The following is a 14,064-nucleotide window of genomic DNA, read 5'->3' as shown; positions in this document are numbered from 1 at the left end:
TTTGGATTTTTTTCGAAACGTTTTATACGTTTGGCTTAAATCGCTAAAATGGTGAAACGTTAGAATTTGTTTCGTAACGTTTTAAACGGTTGGCTTAGATCGCTGAAAAGGTAAAACATTAGAATTTGTTTTGTAATGTTTTAAACGTTTGGATTGGTTTTGCAACATTATAAACATTTGGCTTAAATCGCTAAAAAGGTGGAATGTTTGAATTTGTTTCGAAATGGTTTAAACGTTTGGATTAAATCGCCTAAATGGTGAAACGTTAGGCTTAAATCGCTAAAAAGGTGAAATGTTTGGATTTGTTTCGTAACGTTTTAAACGTTTGGGTTGGTTTCGTAACGTTTAAAATGTTTGGCTTAAATCGCTAAAAAGGTGAAACGTTTGCATTTGTTACATAACGTTTGTAAACGTTTGGCTTAAATCGCTAAAAATGAGAAACATTTGGATTTGTTTCGTAACGTTTGTATACGTTTGGCTTAAATCGCTAAAAAGGCGAAACATTTGGATTTATTTCGTAATGTTTTAAACGTTTGGCTTAAATTGATAAAAAGGTGAAACATTTGGATTGGTTTCGTAACGATTTAAACGTTTGGCTTAAATAGATAAAAAGGTGAAACATTTGGATTTGTTTCGTAACATTTGTATACGTTTGGCTTAAATCGCTAAAAAGGTGAAATATTTTGATTTGTTTCGTAACGTTAAAAACGTCTGGATTGGTTTCGTAATGTTTTAAATGATTGGCTTAAATAGCTAAAATGTGAAACGTTTGCATTTGTTTCGTAACATTTTAAACATTTTCCATAAATCGATAGAAAGGTGAAACGTTTGGAGTTGTTTCGTTACTTGTAAACGTTTGGTCTAAATAGTTATAAAGGTGAAACGTTTGGATTACTTAAATCGCAAAAATGGTGAAATGTTAGGATTTGTTTCGTAACGTTTTAAACGTTTGGATTAGTTTCGTAATGTTTTAAACGTTTGGATTGGTTTCGTAACGTCTTTAACATTTGGCTTAAATCGCTAAATAGGTGAAACGTTTGGAATTGTTTCGTAACGTTTGTAAACGTTTGGCATAAATCGCAAAAAAGGTGAAATGTTTGGATTTGTTTTGTAACGGTTGTAAACGTTTGGTTAAATTGCTAAAAAGGTGAAATGTGTGGATTTGTTTCGCAACATTTTAAACGTTTGGATTGGTTTCGAAACGTATTAAAAATATAGATTTAGGTTGTAAAGTTTATAAACGTTTGGCTTAAATCTCTAAAAAGGTTAAACGTTTGGATTTGCTTCGTAATATTTTAAACGTTTGGATTGGTTTCGTTATGTTTTAAACGTTTGGCTTAAATTGATAAAAAGTTGAAACTTTTGGATTTGTTTTGTAACGTTTTAAACGTTTGGATTGGTTTCGTAAAGTTTTAAATGTTTGGCGTAAATCGCTAAAAAGGGGAAACGTTTGGATTTCTTTCGTAACGTTTTTAAACGTTTGGCTTAAATCGCTGAACATATGAAATGTTTGGATTTGTTTCATAAATTTTTAAACGTTTAGATTGGTTTTGTAATGTTTTAAACGTTTGGCTTAAATCACTAAAAAGGTGAAATGTTTGGATTTGTTTCATAACGTTTATAAACGTTTGGCTTAAATTGCTAAAAAGGTGAAACGTTTGGATTTTTTTCGTAAAGTTTTAAACGTTTAGATTGGTTTAGTAACATTTTAAACGTTTAGCTTAAATCGCTAAAAATGTGAAATGTTTGGATTTGTTTCGTAACTTTTGTAAACACTTTGCTCAAATCGCTAAAAATGGGAAACGTTTTGATTTGTTTCGTAAAGTTTGTAAACATTTGGCTTAAATCGCTAAAAAGGTAAATGTTTGGATTTCTTTCGTAACGCTTTAAACGTTTCGCTTAAATTGCTAAAAAGGTGAAACATTAGGATTTATTTCGAAACATTTTAAACGTTTGGCTTAAATCGCTAAAAAGGTGAAACATTTGGATTTCTTTCGTAACTTTTTAAACATTTGGATTGTTTTCGTAACATTTTAAAAGTTTAGCTTAAATTGCAGAAAAAGTGAAATGTTAGGATTTGTTTCGTACCGTTTGTAATCGTTTGGCTTAAATATCTAAATAGGTGAAACGTTTGGATTTGTTTCGTAATGTTGTCAACTATGGATTGGTTTCATTACGTTTTAAACGTTTGACTTAAATCATTAGAAAGGTGAAACATTTGGATTTGTTTCGTAACGTTTGTAAACATTTGGCTTAAATCGCTAAAAAGGTGAAACTCTTGGATTTGTTTTGTAACGTTTTAAACGTTTGAATTAGTTTCGTAACGTTTGAAACGTTTGGCTTAAATCGTTAAAAAGTTGAAACATTATGATTTGTTTCGTAACATTTGTAAACTTTTGGCTTAAATGTCTAAAAAGGAGAAAAGCTTCGATTTCTTTTGTAACGTTTTAAATGTTTGTATTGGTTTCGTAACGTTTTAAACGTTTGATTAAATCGCTAAAAAGGTGAAACATTTGGATTTGTTTCGTAACGTTTGTAAATGTTTGGCTTAAATCGCTAAAAATGTGAAACGTTTGGATTTGTTTCGTAACGTTTTAAACGTTTTTCTTAAATTGCTAAAAAGGTGAAACGTTTGGATTTCTTTCGTAACATTTGTAAACATTTGGCTTAAATTGCTAAAAAGGTGACATGTTAGGATTTATTTCAAAATGTTTTAAATGTTTGACTTAAATTGCTAAAATGGTGAAACGTTTGGATTTGTTTCGTAGCGTTTTATACGTTAGGAATTATTTCGCCAAGTTTTAAACGTTTGGCTTAAATCGCTAAGAAGGTGAAACGTTTGCATTTGATTCGTAACGATTGTAAATGTTTGTCTTAATTCGCTAAAATGGTGAAACGTGTGGATTTGTTTCGTAACACTTTAAATGTTTGGATTGGTTTCATTACGTTTTAAATGTTTGGGTTAAACCGCTAAAAAGGTGAAATGTTTGGATTTGTTACGTTTGGCTTAAATCGTTAAAACGTGAAACGTTTGGATTTGTTCATAACGTTTTAAGCATTTGGATTGGTTTTGTAACGTTTTAAACGTTTGTCTTATATTGATAAAAAGGATAAACATTTGGATTTATTTTGTAATGTTTGTAAAAGTTTGACTTAAATCACAAAAAAGGTGAAACATATGGATTTGTTTCGTAACGTTTTAAACGTTTGGATTAGTTTCGTAACGTTTTAAATGTTTCGTGTAGATCGCTTAAAAGGTGAAACGTTTGGATTTGTTTTGTAAAGTTTGTAAACGTTTGGCTTAAATCGCTAAAAAAGTGAAACGTTTGGATTTGTTTCGTAATATTTTAAATGTTTGGCTTAAATCGCTAAAAAAGGGAAACGTTTGATTTGTTTCGTAACGTTTGTAGACGTTTGGCTTACATCCCAGAAAAGATGAAACGTTTGGATTTGTTTTGTAACGTTTGTAAACGTTTGGCTTTAATTTCTAAAAAGGAGAAACATTTAGATTTGTTTTGAAATGTTTTAAACGTCTGACTTAATTCGCTAAAATAGTGAAACGTTAGGATTTGTTTTGTAACATTTTAAACGTTTGGAATTATTTCGCAACGTTTTAAACTATCGGCTTAAATCGCTAAAAAGGTGAAATGTTTGGATTTTTTTCGTGACGTTTGTAAACGTTTGGCTTAAATTGCTAAAAAGGGGAAACGTTTGGATTTGTTTCGTAACGGAATTAAACGTTTGGCTTAAATCGCTAAAAAGGTGAAACGTTTGGATTTGTTTCGTAACGGTATTAAACGTTTGGCTTAAATCGCTAAAAAAGTGAAACATGTGGATTTGTTTCGTATCACTTTAAATGTTTAGATTGATTTCGCAACGTTTTAAACGTTTGGCTTAAATCGCAAAAAAGGTGAAATGTTTGGATTTGTAATGTTTGGCTTAAATCACTAAAAGGTTAAACGTTTGTATTCGTTTCATAATGTTTTAAACATTTTGATTGGTTTCGTAACATTTTAAATGTTTGGCCTAAATTAATAAAAAGTTGAAACATTTGAATTTGTTTCGTAGCGTTTGTAAATGTTTGACTTAAATTACTAAAAAGGGGAAACATTTAGATTTGTTTCGCAACGTTTTAAATGTTTGGCTTGGTTTCGTAACGTTTTAAATGTTTGGTGGAAATCGCTAAAAAGGGGAAACGTTTCGATTTGTTTTGAACATTTGTAAACGTTTGGCTTAAATCGCTAAAAATGTGAAACGTTTGGATTTGTTTCGTAACGTTTTGAATGTTCGGCTTAAATTGCTAAAAGGGGAAACGTTTGGATTTGTTTCATAACGTTTTAAACATTTGGCTTAAATCGCTAAAAATGACAAACGTTAGGATTGGCTTCGTAACGTTAGGATCTATTTCGTAAAGTTTTAAACATTTGGCTTAAATCGCTAAAAAGGAGAAGCGTTAGGATTGGTTTTATAACGTTTTAAACGTTTGGATTGGTTTCGTCACGTTTTAAAAGTTTTGCTTAAATCGCAAAAAGATAAAACGATAGGATTTGTTTCGCTAAAAAGGTGAAACGATTGGATTTGTTTCGTAACGTTTTAAACGTATGGATTGGTTTCATAAAATTTTAAAAGTTTGGCTTAAATCGCTAAAAAGGGAAAACGTTTGGATTTGTTTCGTAACGTTTGTAAACATTTGGCCTAAATCGCTAAAAACGTGAAACGTTTGGATTTGTTTCGAAATGTTTGGCCTAAATCTCTAAAATGGTGAAACGTAGGATTTGTTTCGTAATGTTTTAAAAGTTTGTATTGGTTTCATTACGTTTTAAACGTTTGGCTTAAATCGCTAAAAAGGTGAAACATTTGGATTTGTTTCATAACGTTTGTAAACGTTTGGCTTCAATCGCTAAAAAGGTGAAACATTTGGATTTTTTTGTAACGTTTTAAACGTTTGGATTGGTTTCGTAACGTTTTAAACGTTTGGCTTAAATTGCTAAAAATGTGTAACGTTTGGATTTGTTTAGTAATTTTTGTAAACGTCTGGCTTAAATTGCTAAAAATGGGAATCGTTTGGATTTGATTCATAACGTTTATAAACGTTTGGCTTAAATCGCTAAAAAAGGTGAAACATTTGGATTTTTTTAGTAACGTTTGTAAACGTTTGGCTTAAATCAAGAAAAAGGCAAAACATTTGGATTTGTTTCGTAATGTTTTATACGTTTGGATTGGTTTCTTAATGTTTTAAACGTTTGGCTCAAATAGCTAATAAGGTGAAACGTTAAGATCTATTTTGTAACGTTTTAAACGTTTGGCTTAAATCGCTAAAAAGGTGAAACGTTAGGATTTGTTTCGTAACGTTTTCAACGTTTGGATTTGTTTCGTAACGTCTTAAAAGTTTTGCTTAAATTTCTAATAAAGGTGAAACGTAAGGATTTTTTTTGCTAAAAATTTGAAACGTCTTCATTTGTTTCGTAACGTTTTAAATGTATGGATAGGTTTCGTAACATTTTGAACGTTTAGCTTAAATCGCTAAAAAGGTGAAACGTTGGATTTTTTTTCGCAACGTTTGTAAACGTTTGACTTATATCACTAAAAAGGTGAAATGTTTGGATTTGTTATGTAACATTTTAAACGTTTGGATTGGTTTCGTAACGAATTAAACGTTTATTTTAAATCGCTGAAAACGTGAAGGGTTTGGATTTGTTTCATAATGTTTGTATACATTAGGCTTATATCGTTAAAAAGGTGAAACGTGTGGATTTGTTTCTTAACATTTTAACCGTTTGGATTAATTTCGTAACGTTTTAAACGTTTGTTTGGCTTAAATCACTAAAAAGGTGAAATGTTTGGATTTGCTATGTTTGACTTAAATCGCTAAAAGGTGAAACGTTTGGATTTGTTTCATAACGTGCTAAACGTTTGGATTGGTTTCGTAACGTATTAAACGTTTGGAATATTTGATAAAAAGGTGTAACATTTGGATTTGTTTTGTAAAGTTTGTAAATGTTTGACTAAAATCGCTAAAAAGGTGAAACATTTGGATTTGTTTCGTAACGTTTTAAACGTTCGGATTGGTTTCGTAACATTATAAATGTTTGGCGTAAATCGCTAAAAAGGTGAAACATTTGGATTTGTTTCGTAACGTTTGCAAACGTTTTGCTTAAATCGCTAAAAATGTGAAACGTTTGGATTTGTTTCGTAACGTTTTAAACGTTCTGCTTAAATCGCTAAAAAGAGGAAACGTTTGGATTTGTTTCGTAACGTTTGTAAACATTTTGCTTAAATCGCTAGAAAGGTGAAACGTTAGGATTTGTTTCGAAACGTTTTAAACGTTTGGTTTAAATCGCTAAAATGGGGAAACATTAGGATTTGTTTCGTAAAGTTTTTAACGTTTGAATTGGTTTCGAAACGTTTTAAACGTTTGGCTTGAATCCCTAAAAAGGTGAAACGTTTGGATTTTGTTTCATAACATTTGTAAACGTTTGGCTTAAATCGCTAAAAAGGTGAAAAGTTTGGATTTGTTTCGTAACGTTTTAAACGTTCGGATTGGTTTCGTAAGATTTTAAACATTTCACTTATATAGCTAAAAAGGTGAAATGTTTGGATTTGTTTCGTAACTTTTTTTAAACAGTTGGCTTAAATTGCTAAAAATGGGAAACGTTTCAATTTTTTCCCAAACGTTTGCCTTAAATCGCTAAAAAGGCGAAACATTTGGATTTTTTTCGTAATGTTTTTTTAAACGTTTGGCTTAATTCGATAAAAAGGCGAAACGTTTGGATTTGTTTTGTAACGTTTCAAACGTTTGGATTAGTTTTTTTATGTTTTAAACGTTTGGCTTAAATCGCTAAAAAGGTGAAACGTTAGGATTTGTTTCGAAACGTTTTAAACGTTTGGCTTAAATCGCTAAAAAGGTGAAACGTTAGGGTCAATTTCGTAAATTTTTAGACGTTTGGCTTAAATCGCTAAAAAGGGGAAACGTTAGGATTTGTTTCATAACGTTTTAAACATTTGCACTAGTTTGGCAACGTTTTAAAAGTTTGCTTAAATCGCAAAAAAGATGAAACGTTAGGATTTTTTTCGCTAAAAAGGTGAAACGTTTGGATTTGTTTCGTGACGTTTTAAACGTATGGATTGGTTTCGTAAAAAATTTAATGTATGGTTTACATCGCTAAAAAGGTGAAACGTTTTGATTTGTTTCGTAACGTTTGTAAACGTTTGGCTTAAATCGCTAAAAAGGTGAAACGTTTGTATTTGTTTTGTAAGATTATAAACGTTTGGATTGGATTTGAAACGCTTTAAACGTTTGGCATAATAAAAGGGGAAACGTTTAGATTTGTTTCATAACGTTTGACATACATCGCTAAAAAGGTGAAACGTTTTGTTTTGTTGTGTAAAGTTTGTAGACGCTTCGCTTATATCGCTAAAAATGGGGATTGTTTGGATTTGTTTCGAAACGTTTGTAAATGTTTGGCTTAAATCGCTAAAAAGGAGAAATGTTTGGATTTATTTTGTAATGTTTTCCTTAAATCGCTAAAAAGATGAAACGCTTGGATTTGTTTCGTAACATTTTAAATATTTGGATTGGTTTCGAAACATTTTAAATGTTGGGCTTAAATCGCTAAAAAGGTGAAACGTATGGATTTATTTCGTAACATTTTAAACGTTTGGCTTAAATCGCTAAAATTGTGAAACATTAGGATTTGTTTCGAAACATTTTAAACTTTTGGATTGGTCTCGTAATATTTTAAAAGTTTGGCTTAAATCGCGAAAAGGGTGAAACATTAGGATTTGTTTTGTAACGTTTGTAAACGTTTGGCTTAAATCAATAAAAAGGTGAAACTTTTGGATTTGTTTCATACCGTTTTCAATGTATGAATTGGTTTCGTAATGTTTACACTTTTGGCTTCAATCGCTAAAAAGGTGAAACGTTTGGATTTGTTTCGTAACGTTTGTAAACGTTAGGCTTAAATCGCTAAAAAAGTGAAACGTTTGGATTTGTTTCATAATGTTTTAAACTTTTGTCTTAAATCGCTAAAAAGGGGAAACGTTTGGATTTGTTTCGTAACGTTTGTAAACGTCTGGATTAAATGTTTAAAAAGGAGAAACGTTTGGATTTCTTTCGTAATGTATTAAATGTTTTGATTGGTTACGTTTTAAAGGTTTCACTTAAATCGCTAAAAAGGTGAAACGTTTGGATTTGTTTCGTAACGTTTTAAACGTTTGGCTTAAATCGCTAAAAAGGTGAAATGTTTGGATTTGTTTCGTAACGTTTGTAAACGTTTTGCTTAAATGGCTAAAAAGGTGAAACATTTGGATTTATTTCGAAAAGTTTTAAACGTTTGACTAAAATCTATAAAAAAGGTGAAATGTTTGGATTTATTTCGTAACATTTGCAGACAATTGGCTTAAATTGCTAAAAAGGTGATACGTTTAGATTTGTTTCGTAATGTTTTAAACGTTTGGATTGGTTTCTTAACGTTTTAAACATTTGACTTACATAGCTAAAAAGGTGAAACGTTTGGATTTGTTTCGTAACGTTTGTAAACGTTTGGCTTAAATCGCTAAAAATGGGAAACGTTTGGATTTGTTTCCTAATATTTGTTAACGTTTTCCTTAAATCGCTAAAAAGGCGAAACATTTGGATTTTTTTCGTAATGTTTTTTAAACGTTTGGCTTAAATTGATAAAAAGGCGAAACATTTGGATTTGTTTTGTAACGTTTTAAACGTTTGGATTGGTTTCTTAATGTTTTACGTTTGGCTTAAATCGCTATAAAGGTGAAACGTTAGGATATGTTTCGTAACGTTTTAAACGTTTGGCTTAAATCGCTATGAAGGTGAAACGTTAGGATCTATTTCGTAATGTTTTAAACATTTGGCTTAAATCGCTAAAAAGATGAAACGTTAGTATTTGTTTCATAACGTTTTAAACGCTTGGATTGGTTTCACAACGTTTTAAAAGTTTTGCGTAAATCGCAAAAAAGGTGAAACGTTATGATTTGTTTCGCTAAAAAGGGGAAACATTTGAATTTGTTTCGTAACGTTTTAAACGTATTGATTGGTTTTGTAACATTTTAAACGTTTGGCTTAAATCGCTAAAAAGGTGAAACGTTTTGATTTGTTTCGTAACGTTTGTAAACGCTTGGCTTAAATCGCTAAAAGGTGAAACGTTTGATTAGTTTCGTATCGTTTTAAACGTTTGGATTGGATTTGTAACTTTTTAAAAGTTTGGCTTAAAAAGGGAAACGTTTGGATTTTTTTCATAACGTTAGACATAAATCGCTAAAAAGGTGAAACGTTTGGATTTGTTTCAACCGTATGGATTGGTTTTTGCTACGTTTTAAACGTTTGGCTTAAATCTCTAAAAAGGTGAAACGTTTGGATTTGTTTCGTAACGTTTGTAAACGCTTCGCTTATATCGCTAAAAATGGGAAACATTTTTAAACGATTGGCTTAAATCGTTAAAAAGGCGAAATGTTTGGATTTATTTCGTAACGTTTGTAAACATTTGCTTTAAATCGCTAAAAAGATGAAACGCTTGGATTTGTTTCGTAATGTTTTAAATATTTAGATTGGTTTCGAAACATTTTAAACGTTTGGCTTAAATCGCTAAAAAGGTGAAACGTTTAGAATTGTTTCAAAACGTTTTAAACGTGTGGCTTAAATCGCTAAAAAGGTAAACATTGGAATTTCTTTCGTAACGTTTTAAACGTTTGTCATAAATCGCTAAAACGGTGAAACGTTAGGATTTGTTTCGTAACTTTTTAAACATTTGCCTTAAACCGCTAAAAAGGTGAAACATTACGATTTGTTTCGTAACGTTTTAAACGTTTGGATTGGTTTTGTAACGTTTTAAAAGTTGGCTTAAATCGCGAAAAGGGTGAAACATTAGGATTTGTTTCGTAACGTTTGTAAACGTTTGGCTTAAATCGCTAAAAAGGTGAATTGTTTGGATTTATTTCGTAACGTTTTCAACGTATGGATTGGTTCCGTAATGTTTTAAATGTTTGGCTTAAATCATTGAAAAGGTAAAACGTTTGGATTTGTTTCATAACGTTTGTAAACGTTAGGCTAAAATCGCTAAAAAGATGAAACGTTTGGATTTGTTTCGTAACGTTTTAAACGTTTGGATTGGTTTTGTAACGTCTTAAACCTTTGACGTAGATCGCTAAAAAGGGGAAACGTTTGGATTTTGTTTCGTAACGTTTGTGAACGTCTGTCTTAAATGTCTAAAAAGGAGAAATTATTGGATTTATTTTGTAATGTTTTAAATGTTTGGATAGGTTTCGTAATGTTTTAAATGTTTGGCTTAAATTTCTAAAAGGGTGAAACTTTTGGATTTGTTTCGTAACATTTGTAAACGTTTGGCTTAAATCGCTAAAAATGTGAGATGTTTGGATTTGTTTCGTAACGTTTTAAACGTTTGGCTTAACTCGCAAAAAAGGTGAAAAGTTTGGATTTGTTTCGTAACGTTTGTAAACGTTAGGCTTAAATCGCTAAAAAAGTTAAACGTTTGGATTTGTTTTGTAACATTTTAAACGTTTGGCGTAAATCGCTAAAAAAGGGAAACCTTTGGATTTATTTTGTAACGTTTATGAACGTCTGACTTGAATGTCTAAAAAGGAGAAATGTTTGGATTTCTTTCGTAATGTTTTAAATGTTTGGATTGGTTTCGTAACGTTTTAAAAGTTTGGCTTAAATTGCTAAAAAGGTGAAACTGTAATATCCCGTAAAATTTTAAATTTATTTTGTTAATTTCCGACGTGGTTCCGGATGTGTTTTGAGGGGTATTTGAAGTTTCGTAGATTTTCGTGGTTCGATTCGTTTTGGTTCGGTTTTAAAAAAAAAAAAGTGATTTCTTCTTGGTTTGTGGTTCAACCGTAGTGGTTGAACCACTTCTGGTTAACTCAGGTCTCAACCGAGACCTGAGATAATTTTTGTGATTCTCGTTCGAGAATCCAAGGATTCTCGAACGAGAATCCATTTGCAGGCTTGGTCTCGTTCGAGACCAGGCCCTTTCTCGAACGGGATCAGGCCAAAAATGGCCATTCCCGTTCGAGAACAGTTGTTTCTTTTGGACCCCTTCGCCCAGCCCACTTCCGACCTACTTCCATTCGTTATATCAGCTCGACTTCTAAACAGAAAATCTTCACCACTCATCACTGAAACCCAAGCCGTTTTCCGCTTGTCATTTTGCTGAGTATCAAACCTGTTTTCATCTTCCAAAGATCGCTGTTCGGTAAGTTTTCTGATTCTTATGATTTCCAGATTTTGCTTATGAACGACATTACGTAATTTGGTTCGTTCTCTTTCGTTTCTAGATCGAAACTGATTCCGTTTGATTCCAGACGATCTAGACTCACGTATCTACGTTTCCCTACCTCAATTTCGCTGAACGGTACGCCGTCGATCTCGTTTCAATCGCCGTACGGTTTACGTTTTAAAGCTTTATAATTTCTGTTTTAGTTTTTTTGTTTCTGCCGTATGCCTTCTTCTTCTTTTGGCTTGATTTTGCTAAGATCATGATTGTGAATCATGGAATGCCAGTTAGTTGTATTTAGCTTTCGGTTGTGGATTGAATCCATAGTTTCGTAACCGTCATGTTCACAATTCTCGGTTTCGTTTATTATAAGTTACTGTGTTGCTTTGTTTAATTCTAAGTTCATAGGATCCATGGCTTTATTGCCACCCTTGGTGATTATAGTGATCCCTTATGATTGCTTATGTATTTTGGGTTGAGTTTGGTGTTGAAACTTAGAAGGTTGGTAAGGTTCGGCAATGGCAGCATGGGTTTAGGCAAGGGTGGAAATTCCTTTTCTTTTGAAAGGGAGAAGATGGCTTAATAGCCATTTTGATTACTTGAGTTATTTTGACCAAATCAACTAAACCCTTAAAGTTAGAATTTAGCAATTGTCTAATATTAACTTTTAAATTTAGATTTGATTATAGTTATTAAATTGAAAACGATGGCTATTTATAAATTTAGCTAATATAATTACTCGGGTAATTATAATTAAATTCAAATTTCAAATTGGTTTAAATTGGCTAAATTACAATTTGCTCCCTAAACGTTTTAAAACTTATTTAACTTAAGTTTTTAATTAGTAATTCTATGTTTTGTTTTAATTATAAAGAAAAGCAATTAAATTGATTTCGGATATCAAATTGACTAAAGTACAATTTAGTCCCTAATTGGCAAAAGTACGATTTAGTCCCTAAACTTTTATTAACTTAATATGATTGAGTTTTGGGGGTTGTAACTTGGGTTACTTGAAATTGAAGTTATTGAGTTCCGCTTTTAAAATGGATTATTATTTTGTTAATTTATTTTATAAATATAAACTTGGGTTTATATTGATAATTGTTTTGAGTCGGGTTAGACTTGGGTCACCCGACCAGTGAGGTTAGCTTGGTAATTATTGGTAACTCGGCTAACCCATTATTTGGAAATTATTTATTATTTAAAATTATTAAATAATATCTATAAATTGGATTTTAAGCGGGAACTCAATAGACTTGTTTTAATTGGGCTTTATTACCTATTGGTTATATTTGTGTGTGCTTTGGATTGTTTACTCCGACATGTTTTATGTGCTAGTCCTATGTGGTGTCTAGTACTCTTTAGAGTTAGGGTCTGATTTTAATAATTATTTTATTTGTCTAGACTCGTCTACTGTTCGTGCTTCAGAGGCGAACCAGAGTTAGTTGCTTGCCGGTATTTCACGTGGATTAGCAAGCAGTGAGTTTATATTTACTATTTACCGCTTTATTAAGTAAATTGTTATTTTAATATTAAATATATATACTGTACGTATATTTCGAACTGTTTTTATATTATGGCTCTTAGTTGGAACATGCTACCTAATGGGCATCATTAGGACTGCGTGCGCACCGGTATTGATCTGGGTAAGGTATATATGGAAATGTGGTAACTCGGTGTGAGCATAGCTCTCGGGACCAGGTAGAGTAACTCGGTGTAGCTCAGCTCTCGGGACTCTGGTATAAGTGTGGTCAGTGGTAACTCGGTGTAGCTCAGCTCTCGGGACCAGACCTATTGGATTATGATTATTATTTAGAATTATGGATTAGGGTTCCAACTATTATCTATAATATCGTTATTAAATGTTTTAAACGTTTTAAAGGTTTTCCACTTAATAAATGTAAATAGTGGTATGAACTCATCTCAGTATATCTGACCCCGTTGTTTTCCCAATTTTCCCCAGGGTTATGATCTGAGAGAGTCTGGTGATCTCCGCATTTACTTTTCCCCGGAGGTTCCATTTATTTTGATAAACTGTCAAACTATTTTATTCTTAGACCGCAGTAGTTGACTAGACGTCTTTATTATTATTGCAGTTGTTTGTCGGATTGGTCTGACTAGTTATATTGCTCTGGCATGTTATGTATTTATTTCGGATTATTTATGTTATGCCTATTTTAGACCCAAAATTGAGTAAGCATGTTATATTAACTGTTGATTATTATAACTGCTAGTTTAGGCTGAAGTCTCGGTTGCCCCCGAGCATTGGTTTTCTGCAGGTTTATGTATTTATGTGTTAAATGATAGGCTAGCTACGGGTTTCGGTACTACATTACCCACACCCTAGCGCCGGTCGCGATTCATGAAAATGGGTCGTGACAAACTTGGTATCAGAGCTTTGGTTTCAAACCAAGGCCAATTGCTTGCTATGTGTTTACTCTGTTAAGTATGGTTGTGTCTTAGGAACTACTGCGGATATAGGATTCTGTCATGTCTTTAAAAACCGTCATCTTTTGATTTTAAAACATTCTGCCTACACCAATAGGAGTACGTCGAGTCAGTCATTGTATGTTAATTTGATGTTGTTAAATGTTAATTTTATTTCACTTGGGTGAATATTTTACTGGTGTTGATTTCTTGGGAAATCCTGTATGTTGTTTGTTTTGTTCATACTTGGGTATGAAATATTTGTTATTTAAATTTTTGTTGTTCAATCTTAGGATATGGACAACGTTATTCGTACTCGTGCTCGTGCTGCGGCAGAGCAAGAAGCTGTGGCTGATGATGCGATTTCCATGGAAGTCGATCAGAA

The sequence above is a fragment of the Mercurialis annua genome, linkage group LG7 (assembly GCF_937616625.2).
Source record: "Mercurialis annua linkage group LG7, ddMerAnnu1.2, whole genome shotgun sequence".
NCBI lineage: Eukaryota > Viridiplantae > Streptophyta > Magnoliopsida > Malpighiales > Euphorbiaceae > Mercurialis > Mercurialis annua.
This window is presented reverse-complemented; position numbering follows the sequence as displayed.